This window comes from Microcaecilia unicolor, chromosome 9, assembly GCF_901765095.1.
Source record: "Microcaecilia unicolor chromosome 9, aMicUni1.1, whole genome shotgun sequence".
Taxonomy (NCBI): Eukaryota; Metazoa; Chordata; class Amphibia; order Gymnophiona; family Siphonopidae; genus Microcaecilia; species Microcaecilia unicolor.
The window spans coordinates 70,165,047-70,188,963 of NC_044039.1; the positions used below are offsets into that span (position 1 = coordinate 70,165,047).

The 23,917-nt window shown below is 46.5% G+C and overlaps 1 protein-coding gene and 1 pseudogene across 1 annotated transcript in view; both read right to left on the reverse strand.

Annotated features, from left to right (window-relative positions):
• The window catches only part of SMC1B (structural maintenance of chromosomes 1B), a 1,336,696-nt gene that overhangs the window by 157,099 nt on the left and 1,155,680 nt on the right, over positions 1–23,917 (reverse strand). The gene's annotated exons all lie outside the window — the stretch shown is intronic.
• Positions 10,820–11,492, reverse strand: LOC115477183 (annotated as a pseudogene).

Consider the following 23,917-nt stretch of genomic DNA (forward strand, 5'->3'; position numbering starts at 1 on the left):
CTTGATACCTGTCTCAACTATCTAATGAAATCAGCCCCAGACCGTTTCATAGTAGACCTCACATCCCACCTAAACTACATGCTTCAACAAGGTCTCTTCCTTACGAAAAAAGGCAATATCTTACTCACACCAATACCAAAAGACACCAAGAAAAAAAACAAACGACATCACTAACTACCGTCCAGTAGCATCTATCCCGATGACAACCAAACTGATGGAAAGCATGGTAGCCATACAGAATATATAAACAATTTCTCCATACTCCATGAATCGCAGTCAGGTTTCCAATCCCTCCACAGTACAGAAACAGTACTAGTCACTCTCCTGGCCAAATTCAAGCAGGAAATATGTCGGGCCTGTCCCACGATCTGTGAGCCCCTGTGCCAAACAACGTCTGGCGGCTAGACAACCCTGATCTTACCTGGAGAATCAGGACAGGAACTCCTATGGAAGGCAGGGCTGGACGCAGGGTGGACAGCAGACGGATGACCAGTCCAGAACCAAACACAGGAATAAGGCAAGAGAGATCCAAAGGCACAGACCTAGGCCAGGCAGAGTACTAGGGTCGCCTCGAAAACAAAGTCCAGGTCCCGGCAAGGGTTCTAGGCAGGCAAAAGGCAAAGTCCAGGTCCAAACAGAGATTCTAGGCAGGCAAAAGGCAAAGTCCAGGTCCAAACAGAGGTTCAAGGCAGGCGGCAGGCAAAATCCAGGTCCAAACAGAGGTTCTAGGCAGGCGGCAGGCAAAGTCCAGGTCCAAACAGAGGTTCAAGGCAGGCAAAAGGCAAAAGGCAAAGTCCAGGTCCAAACAGAGGTTCAAGGCAGGTAAGCAGTCCAACAACACAGTACTCAGGAAACCACACAAGCAGAAGCCGAAGCAAAGTGTTCTGCCAGCGTCTACTCTTAAATAGCCCCCTCCATCAGGGAGACAAACATCAGCTGTCCGGGGGTGGAGCCTTCAACCAGCCCAAGGACTCTGGATAGGCTGGCCACAGAGAGAGGGCGGAGTCCAGCCGCGACCAGCCAATCCAGACCCAGGAGGGACGTCCTCCATGCTCCTGGGCCCCGCGCCCGGAAGAGACTCGCCACCTCGTGAGCGCCGGCGCTGCCAAGATGGCCGGCGCTCTCCAGCCGCCAATGACCCATAGCGGCGAGCCGGCACAGTCCAAGAGGCAGGCAAGATCCCCCTGACGCGCTGCCCGCAGCCTGCGATACCCCGCTTTCTCCTGCTCGCGGAGCGAGGCATCGCTGCGGGAAGAGCGGCACAGGTAAGGGACGCGACAGTACCCCCCCCCCCGTAAGCCCCCCTCCTCCGTCTCGGCCCTGGCTTATTAGGGTAACAAGAGTGGAACTCGTGCAACAGATCAGGGGCATTGACATTACCAGCTGGCTCCCAGGAGTTATCCTCAGGACCAAAGTTCCTCCAAGAGATCAAGTAAAATAGTCATCCTCTTTGGAGTTTAGAATCAAGAATCTCCTTCACCTCAAACTCAGGATCAGGGTCAGAGTCCGGAACCAGAATCTTCCTTGGTGCAGGATGCCATTGGGAAGTCCGAAAAGCTTAAGCAGAGAGACATGGAAGGCATTGTGAATGCGAAGATTACCAGGTAAGTGAAGACGATAGACCACCGTCCCCACTCTAGCTTTCACGGAAAATGGACCGATGAAGCGAGGAGCAAACTTAAGAGAGGGAAGACGAAGTTTGAGGTACTTGGTGCTGAGCCAGACCCTCTGTCCCGGCTGGAATACGGGAGCGGCACATCGAAGACGGTCAGCAAACTGCTTATACCGTGCGGCCGCCCTCCACAACTGATGACGAACCGTCTTCCAAGTGCCATGAATGGTGGTGAGGGTAGACCGGATCAGTGGAGAGGCTTCAGTCAAAGGAATCGGAGGCGGAAGACGAGGATGACGTCCAAAAACAGTAAAGAAGGGTGATGTCCGGGAAGCAGAATGGAGGCTATTGTTGTAAGCAAATTCAGCCCAGGGCAGGAGATCAGTCCAATTATCTTGTCGAGCATTTGTGAAGGCCCTGAGAAAGGCAAGGGTCTGGTTAGTACGCTCTGCCATGCCGTTGGTCTGGGGATGATAAGCTGAAGAGAAATGCGTGGTAACCCCAAAGGCTGAGCACAAAGATCTCCAAAATCTAGAGGTGAATTGAGAACCTCTATCACTGATGATGCGTTGCGGCAGTCCATGCAACCGAAAAATGTGCTGGATAAAATGGGAGGCAAGAGCCGCAGCAGATGGCAGGGACCGCATGGGGACGAAGTGCGCCATGCGGGAAAAACGATCCACCACCACCCAGATGATCGTGTTGCCTTTGGAACAAGGAAGATCAGTTATAAAGTCCATTGAGACCTCCTGCCAAGGTAGCTGGGGTACCGGCAATGGTTGAAGACGACCCCATGGCTTGCCTGGCAAAGACTTGGTACGAGCACAAGTAGGACATGTAGAGACAAACTGCCGGATCTCCTGAGCCATATGCGGCCACCAAAAATAGCGGGAAATAAGATGATAAGTTTTACGAAACCCAAAATGTCCCGAAAAAGCAGCAGAATGACCCCACTGAAGAACCTTGCTGCGAGACCGGGCAGGAACAGGAGTCTTAAGGCAGGCGGACGCCCCCGCAGTAGGGGAAAGGCAAGCAGGATTGAGCATAGGATAGAGCTCCTCAGGTTCCTCTGGTACATCAAAAGCCCGGGAGAGAGCATCCGCCTGTACATTCTTCTCCGCGGGACGGAACACCAAGTAAAATGAGCAAAAAACAGTGACCATCTGGCCTGCCGGGGATTCAGGCGTTTGGCATCTTGCAAATAAAGCAGGTTCTTGTGATCAGTAATGACTGTAATAGGGTGAGCAGCTCCCTCCAGCAGGTATCGCCACTCCTGAAAGGCAAACTTCAGGGCCAGCAGCTCTCTGTCACCGATGGTATAATTACGCTCTGCCGGAGAAAACTTCTTAGAAAAAAAAAAAACAAGGATGTCTTCTACCAGAAGGAGCCGTCTGGGACAGCACAGTCCCAACCCCCAAAGCAGAGGCATCCACTTCCACAACGAAAGGCTTCGTGACATCAGGACTACGGAGCACAGATGCAGACAAGAAAGCCGCCTTCAAGGTAGAAAAAGCTTCCAGAGCAGCTGGAGACCAGTGCCGAACATCCGCACCCTTCCGAGTAAGTGCTATCAAAGGAGCCGTGATGAGAGAATAATGAGGAATGAATTGTCTGTAGTAATTAGCAAATCCAAGGAAACGCTGCAGAGCCCGGAGACCTTGGGGAAGAGGCCAGTCACGGATAGCCTGTAGCTTAGCAGGATCCATCTGTAATCCAACAGCAGAGATAATATGTCCCAAAAAAGGAATAGTGGATTGATGAAACGCACATTTCTCCAATTTGGCAAACAGTCAGTGATCCCGGAGACGTTGAAGTACTGTGCACACATGCCTGGGATGATCCTGAGGGGAAGCGGAGAAGATCAGAATATCGTCCAAGTAAACAATGACTGAAGAATAAAGGAGATCTCGAAAAATGAAGTTGATGAAATCTTGAAACACAGCAGGAGCATTACAAAGACCAAAAGGCATGACACGATACTCAAAATGGCCATCATGAGTATTAAACGCAGTCTTCCACTCGTCCCCCTGGCGGATACGAATCAAGTTGTAGGCCCCTCGGAGATCCAATTTTGTAAAAATAACAGCCCCCTGGAGTCGATCAAAAAGCTCCGGGATAAGCGAAGAGGATAACGGTTCTTGACTGTGATGTTATTAAGCCCTCGATAGTCAATGCAGGGTCGCAAGGACCCATCCTTCTTGGAGACAAAAAAAAACCTGGCCCCGGCAGGAGAAGAAGAAGGTCGAATGAACCAGTGGCGTAGCCAGACTGCCAATTTTGGGTGGGCCTGAACTCAAAGTGGGTGGGCATAAAATTTTATCTCTACCCCCCCCCCCCCCCCAGCAAAATGTAGTCACACTCAGATGCATTTGTCACACAGGGTAAAGTGCTGTTCAGTGCATCAGATTTCAGACAATTTATTTAATAGCCTAATCCTTTTCAGTGAGCTTTCAGAGGCCAAAACCTCCTGCCTCAGGTCAGTATAATGCTGTTACAGTATCCTCTCCTGACCTAAGGAAGGAAGTATTGGTCTCTGAAACTTTATTAACACCATATTACTTTATCCTAAATTAAAAATAAAATTATTTTCTTTACCTTTGTTGTATGGCCATTTACTTTTTCTCATTGTGTTGCTCCCAGTCTCTAGATTCTGCTTTCCTTCGTTTTCGCTTAACTCTTCTGCCAGGGTTTCTTGGCCATTTGTCATTTTTCTCTCCTTTTTCTTTGCTTTCTTCAATATTTTTCTGCCTCTCTCTGTGTCCAGATTTAATTCATTCTTACTATCCATTCTTTAATTTCCTTCATCTACTTATGGCTTTTCATCTTTTTCTCACCCTTGTTCTCCCCATGCCCCTTCCTCTTATTCTCCAATCTTTCACTATTCCCCCTTTCCTTGCAGCCTCTCCTCTTTCTCTCCCCATCCTTCCAGTGTCTCCCCTCTCTCTCCCCATCCTTCCAATAGTCTCCCCTCTTTCTTTCTGCATCCTTCCATCCAGTGTCACCTCTTTCTCCCTACCCTTCCATCCAGCGTCTTCCCTCTTTCTCTCCCCATCCTTCCATTTTCCCTCTCTCTGCCATCCTCCCATCTGTTTTCCCTCTTTCTCTCCCCATCCTGCCATCTGTTTTCCCTCTTTCTCTCCCCATCCTTCCAGTTTCCTTCTTTCTCCCCATCCTGCCATCTGTTTTCCCTCTTTCTCTCCCCATCCTTCCGTTTTCCCTCTTTCTCTGCCATCCTCCCATCTGTTTTCCCTCTTTCTCTCCCCATCCTTCCATTTTCCCTCTCTCTGCCATCCTCCCATCTGTTTTCCCTCTTTCTCTCCCCATCCTGCCATCTGTTTTCCCTCTTTCTCTCCCCATCCTTCCAATAGTCTCCCCTCTTTCTTTCTGCATCCTTCCATCCAGTGTCACCTCTTTCTCCCTACCCTTCCATCCAGCGTCTTCCCTCTTTCTCTCCACATCCTTCCATTTTCCCTCTTTCTCTGCCATCCTCCCATCTGTTTTCCCTCTTTCTCTCCCCATCCTGCCATCTGTTTTCCCTCTTTCTCTCCCCATCCTTCCGTTTCCCCTCTTTCTCTGCCATCCTCGCATCTGTTTTCCCTCTTTCTCTCCCCATCCTTCCGTTTTCCCTCTTTCTCTGCCATCCTCCCATCTATTTTCCCTCTTTCTCTCGCCATCCTTCCATTTTCCCTCTTTCTCCCCATCCTGCCATCTGTTTTCCCTCTTTCTCTGCCATCATTCCATCTGTTTTCCCTCTTTCCCCATCCTTCCATCCATTTCCCTCTTTCTCCCCATCCTTCCATCTGTTTTCCTTCTCTCTGCCATCCTTCCATCTGTTTTCCCTCTCTCTCCCCATCCTTCCATCCGTTTTCCATCTTTCTCCGCCATCCTCCCATCTGTATTCCCTCTTTCTCTCCCCATCCTTCTGTTTTCCCTCTTTCTCTGCCATCCTCCCATCTGTTTTCCCTCTTTCTCTCCCCATCCTTCCATTTCCCTCTTTCTCTGCCATCCTCCCATCTGTATTCCCTCTTTCTCTCCCCATCCTTCTGTTTTCCCTCTTTCTCTGCCATCCTCCCATCTGTTTTCCCTCTTTCTCTCCCCATCCTTCCATTTTCCCTCTTTCTCCCCATCCTGCCATCCATTTTCCCTCTCCCATTCAGGCCCACCAGCCCCAGCTCCCATTGCCGGCCACTGCTGCTTTTCCTGATGAGCAGCAGGGCCGGCGCTACAAAAAGAAGAAGCGCTCAGCTGACTGAGCTGAGCGCCAATGCGTCGCTAACCCCCAACGAGAAAAATGTTTTAAAAAAACGCGGCACTGCAGGCAGCCTCGAAGCATTGGCTGCTGGCTCTGCAGGCTCCTTCCGTCTCTTACGTCACTGCCCCTGCTTCGCTACAGGGGCAGTGATGTAAGAGACGGGAGGAGCCTGCACAGAGCCAGCAGCCAATGCTTTGAGGCTGCCTGCAGTGCCGCGTTTTTTTTAAAACATTTTTTCCTCTTCCTTAGCGACGCGTTGGCGCTCAGCTCAGTCAGCTGAGCGCTTCTTCTTTTTGTAGCGCCGGCCACTGCTGCTCATCAGGAAAAGCAGCAGTGGCCGGCAATGGGAGCTGGCGCTGGGCGGGCCTGGACTGAAATTGGGTGGGCCTGGGCCCACCCAGGCCCACCCGTAGCTACGCCCCTGGAATGAACCCTTTATGAAGATTCTCCCGAATGTACTCCCGCATGGCTGCAGATTCGTCCCGGGATAGGGCATATAATCTTCCTCTAGGAGGCATCGTTCCTGGCAACAAATCAATGGGACAATCAAAAGGGCGATGGGGCGGGAGGGAATCCGCCTCCCGGGCATCAAAGACATCAGAAAAATCATCATATTCCTTAGGAAGACAGGCCTCACAGGGATGAAGGATTCCCGGTAGAGCTGGCACCTTAGTAGGAGGAGGGTGCACTGGCGTCAGACAGGTCTCAAAACAACGAGTACTCCATTGTCTGATCTCTCCCGAAGGCCAATCTATGCAGGGAGCATGCAGCCGTAGCCAGGGCATACCTAAAATAACAGGATGAATGGCTTGAGGTAAAATAAGAAACTGTATCTCCTCATGATGAAGAAGGCCCACCTGCATCCGAAGCGGAAGGGTGAGATGAGTAATCGGCTGGGGAAGAGTAGAACCATGAATGGAAGTCACCTGCAGAGCTGGTTTACAGGGAATAACCGGCCTTCCTAGCCCCTGAAGTAGGCTAGCATCAATAAAGTTGCCCCCTGCTCCTGAATCCAGTAAGGCTAGGGTGTTTATTCTGAATTCTCGCCAAAGTAAGATAATCGGTACTGTCATCAAATTATCCGGAAGGGCTCCTGACTGACCCAAAACCACCCTCTCCACAAGGCTAGGGTCTAAGCATTTCCCGGCTTGTTGGGACACCCTTTCACAAAATGACCAGGTTTCCCACAATACATGCATAATTTGTTATCCCTCCGGTGGGCCCCCTCAACGGCTGACAGTCGGTACCTGCCAATCACCATAGGTTCTTCAGACCCCTCTGCAGCCGGACCCACAGCCCCCTGAGGAGAGACAGTACGTTGTCTTTGAGGGGAGGTCCTTCGAGACGGACGAGAGGCATCCTGTTCTCGTGCTCGTTCCTGGAAGCGGACATCAATCCGGATACAGAGAGAAATTAGAGCGTCCAGAGTACTAGGAATTTCACGGCCGGCTAACTCATCCTTAATGCGCCCACTCAAGCCTTGCCAGAAAATGGCTGTAAGGGCCTCTTGATTCCATTTAAGTTCCGCAGCCAGGGTGCAGAATCGAATAGCATAGGCTCCAACCGAGCTGTTCCCTTGCTGAATCCGCAATAGCTCACCTGCAGCAGAAGAGGGGCGCCCCGGAACATCAAATACCATGCGGAACCGACGCAGGAATTCTCCTAGTTCTGAGAGGAGAGGGTCCTGTTGTTCCCATAGTGGTGAAGCCTATGCCAAGGCAGGACCGGAGAGTAACGAGATGATGTAGGTAATCTTTAATTTGTTCGTAGGGAATGAAGCAGGTTGCATGTCAAAGAGCATTTGACATTGGTTCAAGAACCCGCGGCATGCAGAGGGTGTACCGTCAAACCGGGGAGGTTCAGGCAAACGAAAGGCAGGTTGAGATGGAGATGCCCTACTTGCCCCGGAAGACGGTCCTCGCTGCGCTGACATCTGTGTGCACACATCTTGAAGTACCCCAGACAATCTATTAAGCTGAGCCTGCTGCTGTTGAAGAGCTTGGGCCAAGTCGGTCAGATCAGGCTTATCTGGCGAGCTCATGGCTTCGGCTTTCTGTCGGGCCTGTCCCACGATCTGTGAGCCCCTGTGCCAAACAACGTCTGGCAGCTAGACAACCCTGATCTTACCTGAAGAATCAGGACAGGAACTCCTATGGAAGGCAGGGCTGGACGCAGGGTGGACAGCAGACGGATGACCAGTCCAGAACCAAACACAGGAATAAGGCAAGAGAGATCCAAAGGCACAGACCTAGGCCAGGCAGAGTACTAGGGTCGCCTCGAAAACAAAGTCCAGGTCCCGGGCAAGGGTTCTAGGCAGGCGGCTGGCAAAAGGCAAAGTCCAGGTCCAAACAGAGGTTCAAGGCAGGCGGCAGGCAAAGTCCAGGTCCAAACAGAGGTTCTAGGCAGGCGGCAGGCAAAAGGCAGAGTCCAGGTCCAAACAGAGGTTCTAGGCAGGCGGCAGGCAAAAGGCAAAGTCCAGGTCCAAACAGAGGTTCAAGGCAGGCGGCAGGCAAAAGGCAAAGTCCAGGTCCAAACAGAGGTTCAAGGCAGGTAAGCAGTCCAACAACACAGTACTCAGGAAACCACACAAGCAGAAGCCGAAGCAAAGTGTTCTGCCAGCGTCTGCTCTTAAATAGCCCCCTCCATCAGGGAGACAAACATCAGCTGTCCGGGGGTGGAGCCTTCAACCAGCCCAAGGACTCTGGATAGGCTGGCCACAGAGAGAGGGCGGAGTCCAGCCGCGACCAGCCAATCCGGACCCAGGAGGGGCGTCCTCCATGCTCCTGGGCCCCGCGCCCGGAAGAGACTCTCCACCTCGTGAGCGCCGGCGCTGCCAAGATGGCCGGCGCTCTCCAGCCGCCACTGACCCATAACGGCGAGCCGGCACAGTCCAAGAGGCAGGCAAGATCCCCCTGACACGCTGCCCACAGCCTGCGATACCCCGCTTTCTCCTGCTCGCGGAGCGAGGCATCGCTGCGGGAAGAGCGGCACAGGTAAGGGACGCGACAAATAGCAATAGACAAAAACATCCTCCTCCTCCAATTTGACATGTCTAGTGCATTCGATATGGTAGACCATAATATACTTATCAGATTACTAGATAAGTTCGGGATTGGAGGAAACATACTTAATTGGAACAAGAGTTTCTTAACCACAAGAACATATCAAGTAGAGTCAAAGTCAAACATCTCACCACCGTGGAAAGCAGATTGTGGAGTACCACAAGGATCACCCCTATCACCCATCCTCTTCATCCTAATGATGACCCCACTAGCCAAGTCCTTATCCAACCAAGGCCTTAATCCCTTTTCTATATGCAGATGATGACACAATATACATACCTTTCAAATCTAAACCGTCAGAAATCACCAACGAGATCAAGAACAGCTTGAACATCATTGACTCCTGGGCAATGGCATTCAAACTAAAACTCAATAAAGAAAAAAACACACTGTCTCATTCTCTCATCCTAATGCAGCACTGCCCACCTCACAACTATAAATACCCCAGACTACTCCCTCCCCATCTCAGACAGTCTGAAAATCCTCGGCATTACCATTGACCGCAACTTAACACTAGAGAGCCAAGCCACAACCACAACAAAGAAAATGTTTTACACAATATGGAAACTCAAACATGTGAAACAATTCTTCCCACGGGGAATATTTTGCAACATGATACAATCAATAGTACTAAGCCACGTGGACTACTGCAACGGAATATATGCGGGATGCAAAGAACAAATCTTAAAGAAACTGCAGACTGCTCAGAACACGGCAGCTAGGCTTATCTTTGGAAAAACCCAATTTGATAGTGCAAAACCCCTTCACGAAAAACTACATTGGCTACCAATCAAAGAACTTTCAAAATCTGCTCACTGGTTCATAAAATAATCCATGGTCTAGCTCCAGAATACAAGTCTGACTTGGATCGACCTACCAACAAGAAACACATCAAAATCAGAAAGAGCATACCTAAATTCAAATACAAATCAAGATATGCATCCTGCTTTTCCTACATTAGCACAAAACTGTGGAACGCTTTACCAAAAACCTTGAAAAACACGAATGGCCACCTAAACTTCCGGAAAGGCCTAAAAACTCACCTGTTTAAAAAGGCATACCCCACCGATCCAATATAAATGCCCAATCTCTGCAACACAACTTAACTAATGCATGGTTAACCAGGACACATATCTTCCGTTGCACGATCCCCCAATGTGGTTGCACCACATTAGCTTTATCTAACTATTTAACCACAACATCACTTTCTATTTGTCTACACCGGAGTCCGCAAGTGCCTCTCTGGAACTATGTAAGCCACATTGAGCCTACAAATGAGTGGGAAACTGTGGGATACAAATGTAACAAATAAATAAATAAATATAAAAATAAATAAATATAAAATCCTGTGAATTGAAGCAAATAGCACTGATTTTTTTTGAGAACCGGGAATAGAAAGAACCATTTTACTGCTCTCTCTTCTTTGGTGAATGGGATCAAGTTGTGGCCTATAGTCATTTTTAAGAGGAAAAAAATCACAAAAAAATGTTACATTTCCACCGTGAATTACTGTGTGGATGAAGAAGGAACCAAAACATGGCTTGACGAAATTTGGAACAGACAACTGGGTGTTGCTTTTATTATTATTTGTTGCATTTGTATCCCACATTTTCCCACCCATTTGCAGGCTCAATGTGACTTACATAGTACCGTGAAGGTGATCATCAATTCCGGTATGTCAAATACAGAGTGATATTGTGGTATAGTAAAGTTCATGTGTGACAGACACATTAAGGAATCGAAAGGAGGAAGAGTTAAATTATGTCCAGTTTGAGTATTAGTTTCGTTGTGTTGCAGGGGTGGGGGTGGAGGGGATCCGTAGCATAGGGGATAGGGAACTGCAGCAGAAGAGGAAAGCACCAACAAGAAGAGCAGGGATGTGTCTTTGGGTGTTCAGCAGGAGCAGCCACTGGACTGCTGTAAGGGGGCCTCACTCATATTGGAATTCTTGCTATTGCTGACAGGGGAGGAATTAGCATCTAGACTCTCGTTCATCTTTTCACATATAGTGTCCACCAGATGTTCAAAAGCCTGTTTCACGTTGATGTTCTCCTTTGCGCTAGCTTCAAAAAATTCAAAACCTAATTAATCAGCCATTCGTTTGCCATCTTCTGTAGGGATCACCTGGTCATCTTCCAGGTCACATCTGTTCCCCACGAGGATCACCTGGGCATTGTCCCAAGAGTACATCTTGATCTGTGTTGCCCAGTCCTGCACTGCATTGAACAAATCTTGGTTTGAAATGTCATACATAAGCAAGAAACCCATGGATCCCCTGTAGTACGCCTTAGTGATGGTTCGGTACATCTTCTGGCCCGCTGTGTCCCAGATCTGCAATTTCACCCTCTTCTCATTGTGATACACTGTCTTCACCTTCAAGTCTATTTCCACACGTGCTGACAAAGGCAGAGGTGAACAAGTCATCTGCGTAGCGAAAGAGGAAGGAGGTTTTTCCCACACTGCTGTTACCGATGATCAGTAACTTGAACATGTAGTCAAAGTTCTGGTCCGCGGCATCTTTCTGGTTCTTCTGAGAGTCATTGGCGGAGGCCATCTCACTCAGCTGCTGTACTGCTGCGTGGGCACCACCACCTCTTCCTCCTTTGTGATCTCTCCACCTGGATCTGACTTATTTGCAGATCTTATTCTTTGAAGAAAAAAATATTATTGTTTGTTTGGGACATGTTTAAAGCCCAAATATCCGAGGACATCAAACAGAAGGTAAAGTCTCTTCAGACTACTCTGGCAGTAATACCAGGAGGTCTTGCATGTGTTTTACAACCACTAGATGTTTGTTTGAATAAATGTTTCACGGATCATGTGCGAAAGATGTGGCATGAACGGATGTTCTCTGATGAAACTCACTTGACCAAAGTCTGAAATCTGAAGAAACCAGACATCAAACTGATTGCAAAGTGGATCTAGTGGAGGAGTGGCCTAGTGGTTAGGGTGGTGGACTTTGGTCCTGAGGAACTGAGTTCGATTCCCGGCACAGGCAGCTCCTTGTGACTCTAGGCAAGTCACTTAACCCTCCATTGCCCGCCGCATTGAGCCTGCCATGAATGGGAAAGCGCGGGGTACAAATGTAACAAAAAAATAAATGAGATGCTTGGGAGGACATTCCAGAAGATATGGATCAACATGTTTTAAAAAAAATGTGGTATAAGCAATGCCATTGATGGCAGTGAAGATGATGTGCTGTATGACAGCAACAGCAGCAGTAATGATGACATTGATAATGACAATGTTTATGCTGATGACATCATATAAGCTGAGTTCCGCTGTCTGTTTGAGAATTCTGATGAAGAGGAATCCTGTTTTGAAGGATTTTAAATAATTTAGGGGCCCTTTTACTACCCAGCGGTAGGCTGCCACTGGGTTTGCGTTCGGGAAATCAGCCCTACCTGGGCTTGATCAGGAGCCTGGCAGTAGTTACGGCTTCTGGTGCATGCTGTTTCCAGTAATAGGAAATTTTTATATATTTTCTAGCGTCAGGGGCTTGCCTGGCAGAAATCATGTTAGTGTTGAAGCCCTCATTGTTAACACATGGCCCTTTACTGGCCCTTTAAAGAAAATTACCTCTTACCCATGGCAGTAAAAGGACCTCATATTGATGACTATATTGTAAAGCTAATAAATGTATTAAAACTTATGACAAGGATGTGTTAGTCTTTGTAAATTGGCTCACCATGATCACCCCAATTTCTAATCTCAGTTTATATTCAAGTCAACCTTTTTCCCCTCTTCTTTGGGGGAAAAAGGTTACCTTGGTTTATATTTGAGTATATACAGTAGATTTATTTCTTAGTCAGATGAAGAATAAGTTATACTAATTGGCTTGGGGCATGGTTCACTTGCATTAGCATTGGAATTCTTTTTTGAGAATTCACTAGAAGAAAGAAGAAACAGGGGTGATATGATACAGCTGTTCAAATATTTGAAAGGTATTAATCCACAAACAAACCTTTTCCAGAGACAGGAAGGTTGTAGAACCAAAGGGTATAAACTGAGGTTGAAAGGGGGCCGACTCAGGAATAATATCAGGAATTATTTTTTCACCGAGAATGCCCTTCCGCGGGAGGTGGTAGAGATGAAAACTGTAACGGAATTCAAAAATGTATGGGACAAAGGAATCCTGTTTAGAAGGACCAGATCCAAAGAAGATTAGTGGAGATTAAGTAGGAAAGCCAGTGCTGGGCAGAATTCTACAGTCTGTGCCCTGATTGAGGCTGAATAGATTTTCAGGGGCTTTGACAACAACTTCAGAAATTTTAGAACAAGGCCAGTGCCGGGCAGACTTCTAGGGTCTATGAGTGGAGGAGTAGCCTAGTGGTTAGTGCAGTGGACTTTGATCCTGGGGAACTGAGTTCAATTCCCACTGCAGTTCCTTGTGACTCTGGGCAAGTCACTTAACCCTCCATTGCCTCTGGTACAAAATAAGTACCTGTATATATGTAAACCGCTTTGAATGTAGTTGCAATAACCTCAGAAAGGCGGTATATCAAGTCCCATTTCCCTTTCCCTAAAAAAGGCAAGGATAAATCAAGATCAGGTATATATACAGTGGGGGAAATAAGTATTTGATCCCTTGCTGATTTTGTAAGTTTGCCCACTGACAAAGACATGAGCAGCCCATAATTGAAGGGTAGGTTATTGGTAACAGTGAGAGATAGCACATCACAAATTAAATCCGGAAAATCACATTGTGGAAAGTATATGAATTTATTTGCATTCTGCAGAGGGAAATAAGTATTTAATCCCTCTGGCAAACAAGACCTAATACTTGGTGGCAAAACCCTTGTTGGCAAGCACAGCGGTCAGACGTCTTCTGTAGTTGATGATGAGGTTTGCACACATGTCAGGAGGAATTTTGGTCCACTCCTCTTTGCAGATCATCTCTAAATCATTAAGAGTTCTGGGCTGTCGCTTGGCAACTCGCAGCTTCAGCTCCCTCCATAAGTTTTCAATGGGATTAAGGTCTGGTGACTGGCTAGGCCACTCCATGACCCTAATGTGCTTCTTCCTGAGCCACTCCTTTGTTGCCTTGGCTGTATGTTTTGGGTCATTGTCGTGCTGGAAGACCCAGCCACGACCCATTTTTAAGGCCCTGGCGGAGGGAAGGAGGTTGTCACTCAGAATTGTACGGTACATGGCCCCATCCATTCTCCCATTGATGCGGTGAAGTAGTCCTGTGCCCTTAGCAGAGAAACACCCCCAAAACATAACATTTCCACCTCCATGCTTGACAGTGGGGACGGTGTTCTTTGGGTCATAGGCAGCATTTCTCTTCCTCCAAACACGGCGAGTTGAGTTCATGCCAAAGAGCTCAATTTTTGTCTCATCTGACCACAGCACCTTCTCCCAATCACTCTCGGCATCATCCAGGTGTTCACTGGCAAACTTCAGACGGGCCGTCACATGTGCCTTCCGGAGCAGGGGGACCTTGCGGGCACTGCAGGATTGCAATCCGTTATGTCGTAATGTGTTACCAATGGTTTTCGTGGTGACAGTGGTCCCAGCTGCCTTGAGATCATTGACAAGTTCCCCCCTTGTAGTTGTAGGCTGATTTCTAACCTTCCTCATGATCAAGGATACCCCACGAGGTGAGATTTTGCGTGGAGCCCCAGATCTTTGTCGATTGACAGTCATTTTGTACTTCTTCCATTTTCTTACTATGGCACCAACAGTTGTCTCCTTCTCGCCCAGCGTCTTACTGATGGTTTTGTAGCCCATTCCAGCCTTGTGCAGGTGTATGATCTTGTCCCTGACATCCTTAGACAGCTCCTTGCTCTTGGCCATTTTGTAGAGGTTAGAGTCTGACTGATTCACTGAGTCTGTGGACAGGTGTCTTTCATACAGGTGACCATTGCCGACAGCTGTCTGTCATGCAGGTAACGAGTTGATTTGGAGCATCTACCTGGTCTGTAAGGGCCAGATCTCTTACTGGTTGGTGGGGGATCAAATACTTATTTCCCTCTGCAGAATGCAAATAAATTCATATACTTTCCACAATGTGATTTTCCGGAATTAATTTGTGATGTGCTATCTCTCACTGTTACCAATAACCTACCCTTCAATTATGGGCTGCTCATGTCTTTGTCAGTGGGCAAACTTACAAAATCAGCAAGGGATCAAATACTTATTTCCCCCACTGTATGATGTATCACTTCATACCATATGCAACGAGTTTATCTTATTGGGCAGACTGAATGGACCATACAGGTATTTATCTGTCGTCATCTATTATATGAACTATTCATCTTTAACAAAGCAGAACTGTATTTTAAAATTCAGATTTTGCCAAAAAGAAATATTTTGTAAACTATCTGTTCTATTTTGCTGTTAATTATTTATCTGCAATAAATCAAATATATTTTCCATCTCTGCATCAGTTCAGATGTTTATTCAAACCAGCAGGAACACTTTTATTTGCTAGCATATCCCTAGAGTAATTACTTCACTCCTTAGTACTACTACATTTCCTAGGGTGATTTAATTCTGTATTCCAGAAGCCTCTTTAATTCTCAGATTTTCCTAGCCTAAGGTGACATCCAGGCATAGGCTGGGTAATTGTTAACATTATGAGAAGCCCCCATATACTGAATACATTTGTCACAGACATTTTTCTGTCGCATTTGAGATAGTACTTGCAGCCCAGTTTCCTGTCTGGCATGACGAAACAGATGTCAGCTTACTCAAATTCAACAAAAGCAGACCTGGTGGAAGGAGAATAACCAGTGGGACACTGTCATACAAGGGTACAAATTATAGGGTGATAGGGTGGATCAAACTGGTGAAGGGGTAACTTTGTATGTCAAGGAGGGCCTTAAAATTCTGCAGGAAACAAAACATATCTTGGAACCCCTCTGGGTTGAAATTCCAAGTGTAAAGGGGAAAAGAAAAATGATAGGAGTATACTACTGTCCACCTGGCCAGGATGAACAGACGGATGTAGACATGTTATCAGAAATTAGGGAAGCTAACGAACTGGGCAACACAATAATAATGGGTGATTTCAATTACCCTGATATTGACTGGGTAAATGTACATCAGGGCATGCTAGGGAGGTAAAATTCCTTGACGAAATGAAAGACTGCTTTATGGAGCAGCTGGTACAGGAGCCGACAAGAGAAAAAAAAACTCAACACCTAGTCCTTAATGGAGTGCATGATCTGGTGAAGGTAATGGTGCTGGGGTCGCTTGATAAAAGTGATCATAATATGATCAGATTTGATATCGGCTTTGGAGTAAGTACACACAGGAAATCCAATGTGTTAGAGTTAAACATTCAAAAAGGAGACTATGATAAAATGAGAACGGTAAAAAAAGAAACTTAGAGGAGCAACTGTGAAGGTCAAAAATTTACATCAGGCGTGGATGCTGTTCAAAAATACCATCCTGGAAGCCCAGGCCAAATATATTCCATGTATTAAAAAAAGGAGGAAAGAAGACCAAATGATAGCCGGCATGGTTAAAAAGTGAGGTGAAGGAAGCTATTAGAGCTAAAAGAAAAACCTTCAGAAAATGGAAGAAGGAAAATAATAAGAAACAGCATAAGGAATGGCTAGTCAAATGCAAAGAGCTGATACTACTACTACTATTTAGCATTTCTATAGCGCTACAAGGCGTACGCAGCGCTGCACAAACATAGAAGAAAGACAGGAAGGCAAAGAGAGACTTTGAAAAAAAGATTGCATTGGAGGCAAAAACACATACTAAAATTCTTTTTTAGGTATATTAAAAGCAAGAAGCCAGCAAAAGAATCGGTTGGACCACTAGATGACCAAGGAGTAAAAGGGTCACTCAGGGAAGACAAAGCCATAACGGAGAGATTAAATGAATTCTTTGCTTCGGTCTTCACCGAGGAAGATTGAGGAGAGATACTGGTGCCAGAATTGGTATACAAAGCTGACGAGTCAGAGAAACTGAATGAAATCTCTACAAACCTAGAGGATGTAATGGTGCAATTTGACAAAATGAAGAGAAGCAAATCACTTGGACCACATGGTATTCATCCCAGAGTACTAACAGAATTGAAAATGAACTTGCAGAACTATTGTTTAAATTCAAACATGGTCCTGGAAGATTGGAGGGTGGCCAATGTAATGCCTAGTTTTAAAAAAGTTTTCAGAGGTGATCTGGGAAATTATAGACTGGTGAGCCTGACATTGGTGCCAGGCAAAATGGAGAGACTATTATAAAGATCAAAATTGCTGAGCATATTCAAAAGCATGGATTAATGAGACAAAGCCAGCATGGATTTAGTGAAGGTAAATCTTGCCTCACCAATCTATTACATTTCTTTGAAGGGGTGAACAAACATGTGGATAAAGGCGAGCCGGTCAATATTGTGTATCTGGATTTTCAAAAGGCATTTGATAAAGTACCTCATGAAAGACTACAGAGGAAATTGGAGAGTCATGGTATAGGAGGTAGTGTCCTATTGTGGATTAAAAACTGGTTGAAAGGTAGAAAACAGAGAGTAGGGTTAAATGGTCAGTATTCTCAATGGAGAAGAGTAGTTAGTGGGGTTCCCCAGGGGACTGTGCTGGGGCCGCTGCTTTTTAATATATTTATAAATGATCTAGAGATGGGAGTAACTAGTGAAGTAATTAAATTTGCTGTCACTTGCTTTCATTGAAATACAGGCCAAGGGCTCAGGCTTACAGCCAAGAACTAGGCCTCTAGAAATCAAAGACCATCTCTGACACGAATTAGGTCACTGCTGCTGAATTAAGTTGACAGGGGGCTGGAATCTGTTCTCAAAACAGCAGGTGCACAAGGCAATTAACAGGACGGTAATAAAAAGTTGGAAGCAAAGATGTTTTTGCTAAGGCAGACCACAGTAGGTCAGACTGACATAAAACTGGAACATCCAGGGGGGGCTGAAGGGAGACTTGGGAACATATGAAGTCATTGCAATCAAAAGATGTTGATGTCCAGAAGCTATTAACGTGTGAGCTCATTATTGTCACAGATGTTGAGACTTGGAAGTTATAGACATGTGAACTCATTGTTAGCGAGGATGTTGATACTTAGAATTTGGAAACATTTTTTTAAAATTTTTTATTTATGCTTTTCCAAAACCAGACAAACCAAACTTAATGTAAATTTCCTTTACATAAATGATTAACTTTGATAATTGCTGTTTAGTACAGTTTCATTTCTAGCCTGCTCTTAAAGCCTTAGAGTTCTTCCCCCCTCCCCTGAGCAATCCCTTTAGCTTGGTAAGTTCACAGAGGATGCTGATCACTTGTGATATAGGTCCCATATCTTCTGATGCTGGGCCAAACGCCCTTTGCGTAGTGCGGTAAGTTTGGACATCAATTGGATGTATTTCAGTTTCCCTAGTACAGCTGAAGTGTCCGGCAATCGGGGTTTTTTCCAGGATGCCGCCAGTATCAGTTTGCCAGCCATAAACACCTGGGTTGCAAACTGATGTACATGTGGCTGAACCGCTGACGGTTTAAAGTGCAATAAACACTGTTCTGCTTTCAATTGATAGTTCATAGCAGTCACTAGATTAACAAAGTCCACAATATTCTCCCAGTACTTATTAGCATATGGACACGACCACCAAATATGGTACATATCACCTTCACTCCCGCCAACATTGGTTCGAGCCTGAGCCAAATATCTTGGCCACACGGCTAGGGGTGTAGTACCAGCCAAAGAGAATCTTATGTCCATTTTCTACCATTGCGCTGGACACTGACACTCTAAGCAGAGATTTAAGGGCCCTTGTCCATTGTGCTAAGTCATGTGTGGTCCCCATCGCCAATTCCCATTTATGTATATAATTTTCTACTGGGTTTTCTTGGGCTATCTGGGCTTTATAGATTCTAGAGATGCCTCCTCTATGTCCACCACCTGTCAACCCCTTCTCCAACTGTGTCTCAGTAAGTTCCTCTCTCGCTTTGTGCTTAATGAAATGTTGTACCTGATAATAGTGTAAAATCTGGAGGGGAGAAAGCCCATGTTCTCGGCAGAGCTCCCGGTACGTGGGGATCGTGCCTTCTTCACACATTTGCCCTAATTCACACAGCCCCATATCCTCCCAACTCTCAAATATAGTGTTTGACCTTCCTAAGCCAAAGTGGGGCAAATCTGAGAAAGGAATGCTTAAAATACATACGCTCTGGAAAAAACTGTTCTCTGATCTTGTACCAAATCGTTAGTGGCCACTGAATGAGATAGGGGCTTTCTTTAATTATTGTCCTAAGGGTGTGTTTTGGAAGCCATGGTATTGCTCTAAGTGGGTATGGCTCGAGCCAGCTCTGCTCTATTTCAACCCAGATGTTCTCTGTCTTTTGGAGCCAAATTGCTAAAATGTGTAAGTGGGCTGCACAGTAATAATCATAAAATGAGGGAACCCCCATTCCTCCTCTATCTCGGAACTGGTACATCATCTCTCGCTTCACTTGGAGAGGTCTTTTCTTCCATATAAAAGAAAACACTTTGCCCTGCAGGCCCCGAAAGAAACTATCTGGTATTTCTATTGGGAGGGCCATGAATAAATATAACAGCTTTGGGAGTATTATCATCTTGACAGCATTGATTCTGCCCACCCATGATAATGTCAGACCATCCCATCGTTCTAACTCCCGGAAGAGTTCCCGCACCTTACTCGGGAAGTTATATTCAAATAAGTCCTCCACCCGATGTGGTATATTAACCCCTAGGTACCTGATGTACTTGCTGGCCCATCAATAGGGGAACTGCTTTTTCAATACTTCTAGGGAAGTGCTGGGTACATTTATATCTAGTGCCTCAGATTTATCAAAATTTATTTTGAAACCCGATATTGCCCCGTGGAGGGGCATAATTGAACGAAAACGTCTATCTCCATAGGCATTTATCTCCGAGAACGGGTCCGTGAAGGGGCGGACCGAACCGTATTTTCGAAAAAAATAGACGTCCATGTTTTATTCGACAATTTGTGAGCTGGGCGTTTTTGTTTTTCAGTGATAATGGAAAATGAAAGCTCCCAGCTCAAAAACGAATAAATCCAAGGCATTTGTTCGTGGGAGGGGCCAGGATTCGTAATGCACTGGTCCCCCTCACATGCCAGGACACCAACCGGGCACCCTAGGGGGCACTTTTACAAAGACAAAAAAAAAGGTAAAAGAGCTCCCAGGTGCATAGCACCCTTCCTTTGTGTGTTGAGCCCCCCAAATCCCCCTCAAAACCCACTGCCCACAAGTCTACACCATTACTATAGCCCTAAGGGGTGAAGGGGGGCACCTACATGTGGGTACAGTGGGTTTGGGGGGGGTTGGACGACTAAGCATTAAGCAACACAATTGTAACAGGTAGGGGGGGGATGGGCCTGGGTCCACCTGCCTGAAGTCCATTGCACCCCCTAATAACTGCTCCAGAGACCTGCATACTGCTGCCAGGGAGGTGGGTATGACATTTGAGGGTGAAAATAAAAAGTTGTGAAACATCATTTTTTGTGGTGGGAGGGGGTTAGTGACCACTGGGGGAGTCAGGGGAGGTCATCCCCGATTCCCTCTGGGGGTAATCTGGTCATTTAGGGCACTTTTTGGGGCCTTATTCGTGAAAAAACAGGGACCAGGAAAAGTGCCCTAAATTCTAGCTACAAACGCATACTTTTTTTCCATTATCGGCGAAAGGCGCCCATCTCTCCTCGGCCAATAACCACGCCTCAGTTCCACCTTCGCCACGCCTCCGACACCCCCCCGTCAACTTTGTACGCTTCCGCGATGGAGTGCAGTTGAAAACGTCCAAAATCGGCTTTCCATTATACCGACTTATTCGTTTTTGTGAGATAAACGTCTATCTCCCGATTTGGGTCAAAATCTAGGCGTTTTTCTCTTTCAATTATAAGGTGGATAGTCTTGTATTTCTGCTTCCAATGCCGGGAAGGCTGACAAGGGATCCTTTAGTGTGAGCAAGATGTCATCTGTAAAAAGAAGTATCTTGGTCTCAATTCCTCCCCCTCTGAGACCCCGTATTCCCTGGTTTACTCTAATCCTAGCTGCCAAGGGCTCCATTACCAGAGCGTATAGGAGAGGCGATAGCGCACATCCCTCTCTTGTGCCTCTATGTAATGTAAAAGATTGGGAGAGTTTCCCATTTATTCTTACTGCTGCTGTCGGAGTCTTGTATATAAGATGTAACCATTCTGCATAACGCCCTTCTATCCCTGCTTTCTCCGGTACTGCAAATAGGAACGGCCAACTGACCCGATCAAAGGCCTTTTCTGCATCTAAAGACAATATACATAGGGGAAATTTAATTATTTGGGCCCCTTGAATAATTTGTAGCGTTTTCCTTATGTTATCAAAGGTCTGGCGCTTCTGAACAAAGCCTGCCTGGTCTTCATGTATGAGCTGCGGGAGATGTTTCTGTAGCCTAGTGGCCAGAATCCTAGAAAATATTTTATAATCTACTCCTAATAGTGAGATAGGTCTGTAAGAGCTTCACAATTGAGGATCCTTTCCTGGTTTAGGCAGGACCGTAATCGTGGCCATATTCCACGTAGGTGGTAGGCCTACTGTCTCGTCTATGGTATGAAATACCCTCTGTAGCAGGGGGGGCTAAGTGCTTTCCAAATATTTTATAGAATTTTTTTGTAAATCCGTCCGGCCCCAGGGCCTTGTTCAGTGATAGGCCGTGGATCGTCTGCTCTATCTCCTCTAATTTTATTGGCTCCCCCAGTGCTTGGACTGCCGTTGCAGGGAGCCTTGGGAGATCTACATCTGCTAAGTAATTCTGTATCTCTTCTTCTCCACTGCCCACTTCTGTGCTATATAAACTTTTATAATATTCTCTGAAAGCTGATTCAAGGAACTCTGGTTCGGAATGCATTACCCCCTTTACATCTCTAAGCCCCCCTATCATGTTTCTGCAAGTGTGTTGTGCTAATTTGTGTGCCAGAAGTCTGCTAGGCTTATTGCCAAATTCAAAATGCAATTGGCGTACACGTTGAAGTTTTTCAGCTAGATCTGCTAGTTCGAGGTCATGTAGCTGAGTGCATAATTCATGTGCCTGTCCTCTAAGTTTTAGTGGGTTCTGGTCTTTTCCTTCCTGCAATCGTGCCTCCATTTGCGCAAGTTGCTGGCGCAAATTTGTTTCCTTGGCACATCTCTCCTTCCACCTCCTTGATCTCAAAGCTATCAGATAGCCCCTCATTACAGCTTTAAAACCCTCCCAGAGTATTATTGGGGAGACCTCCTCATTATCATTAAACTGAATATACTCTTTAATATTCAATTCCAGCTGGGTTATATTGGTGGGATCTGTCAGTAGGGCGTCATCTAGGCGCCATTGCTGCCTCAACTGATTAGAGGTTGGTCCCTTAAGCTTTAGCAACACCAGTGAGTGGTCCGACCACGTGCAGGGTAAGATAGAATGCTCTCCGACCACTCCCAATAAGGAGGTATCCCCCATCCAGATATCTATTCTAGAGGAGGATTGGTGGACAGTGGAAAAGTATGTGTAAGCTTGTTGGGTTGGGTTGTCCCTGCGTCAATAATCTATCAATTGCCAACGATTCATAAATTCGTGAAATTGTCACCTGTCCTGTTTGGCATAGTTTTTGTTGCGTGTTGTATTATCCAAAGGTGGGTGTAATGTAAGGTTAAAGTCCCCTCCCAGTAGCAGAGAACCCTCTATATGTCTGGTTAGTAATTGATCCAGCTCTAAAAAAAAATCCCCGTGTCTTGAATTAGGGCCGTATACATTCACCATTGTATAAAGTCGTCCCCCCAATGTAAATATGAATAACAGGTATCTCCCGCCTCTATCTTTTATTACCTTTTTTATCTCCCAAGGTCTCCTACCACTAAATGCTATCATAACCCCTTTAATTTTTGTATTATCAGTGCTGGAGGCAAAATAAATAGTAGGATATTTCTTGTGTCTACAGAGGTGTTCGTGTCTTGGCTTCAGATGGGTTTCCTGAATCAGCCCGATATCTACTTCAAGGCGTTGTAATTCGCGAAACAGCAGCTGTCGTTTCCTCGGTATATTTAGACCCCGTACATTGAGCAGCATGCAGTTTACATCACCCATTACCCTTTATTGTTTGTAGTGCCGCCCTTTCAACTGTGCTTGTACTTTGGTCATGTGTATATGTTTCCTCCTGTGTCAAATTGGGATCCCTCCTCTTGTTCCCTTCTCCCCCCTCTAAAATCCCCATCCCCCTCCCCTCCTCCCTTATGTATTTTAAGGCACCCCTCAAAAGAAATCTTGTAGGTGCCTTGGCAAAGAGGAAGGAGCTGCTAGTCCACTCCTGGGTGACCCCAGCAACAACAATTTCAAACTACCTCTTACCCACGCCTGAAGAGTGGCTCAACATATTCAACTATGTAACCAACTGCAACAATAAAGTCCGTAACATTCCCAGCTTTTTAGTCCCAGCCTCTTCAGGTGATTCACAAGGTCGATTGTTGGCGTTGTAATCTTTTTGGGCCTTTTCCCACCCGCTGCCATTTCGGCGGGAGGGAGCGTGGCCCGGATCCGGTCCCAGTGTTGCGCTCTCGCCGGTCTTCTGTTTCTTTCGCCTCCGGGCAAATTGCTCTGGCTTCGTTAAGAGACTTAACTTGGTGCATTTTCCCGTCCTTGTAGAACACTAAGGCAAAGGGATGCCTCCATCTGTATTGAATCTTAAGTTCTCTGAGGTGTCTTGTAAAGCGAATGCTACATTCCTGTAGAAGGTATTCTCCGAGGACAGCAGGCTGATTGTTCTCACTGATGGGTGACGTCCACGGCAGCCCCTCCAAACGGAAACTTCACTAGCAAAGGCCTTTGCTAGTCCTCGCGTGCCCATGCGCACCGCGCATGCGTGGCCGTCTTCCCGCACGAACCGGCTCGTGTTCGTAAGTCCCATATGTAGCAAGACAAAGACAAGGGAAGACACAACTCCAAAGGGGAGGCGGGCGGGTTTGTGAGAACAATCAGCCTGCTGTCCTCGGAGAATACCTTCTACAGGTATGTAGCATTCGCTTTCTCCGAGGACAAGCA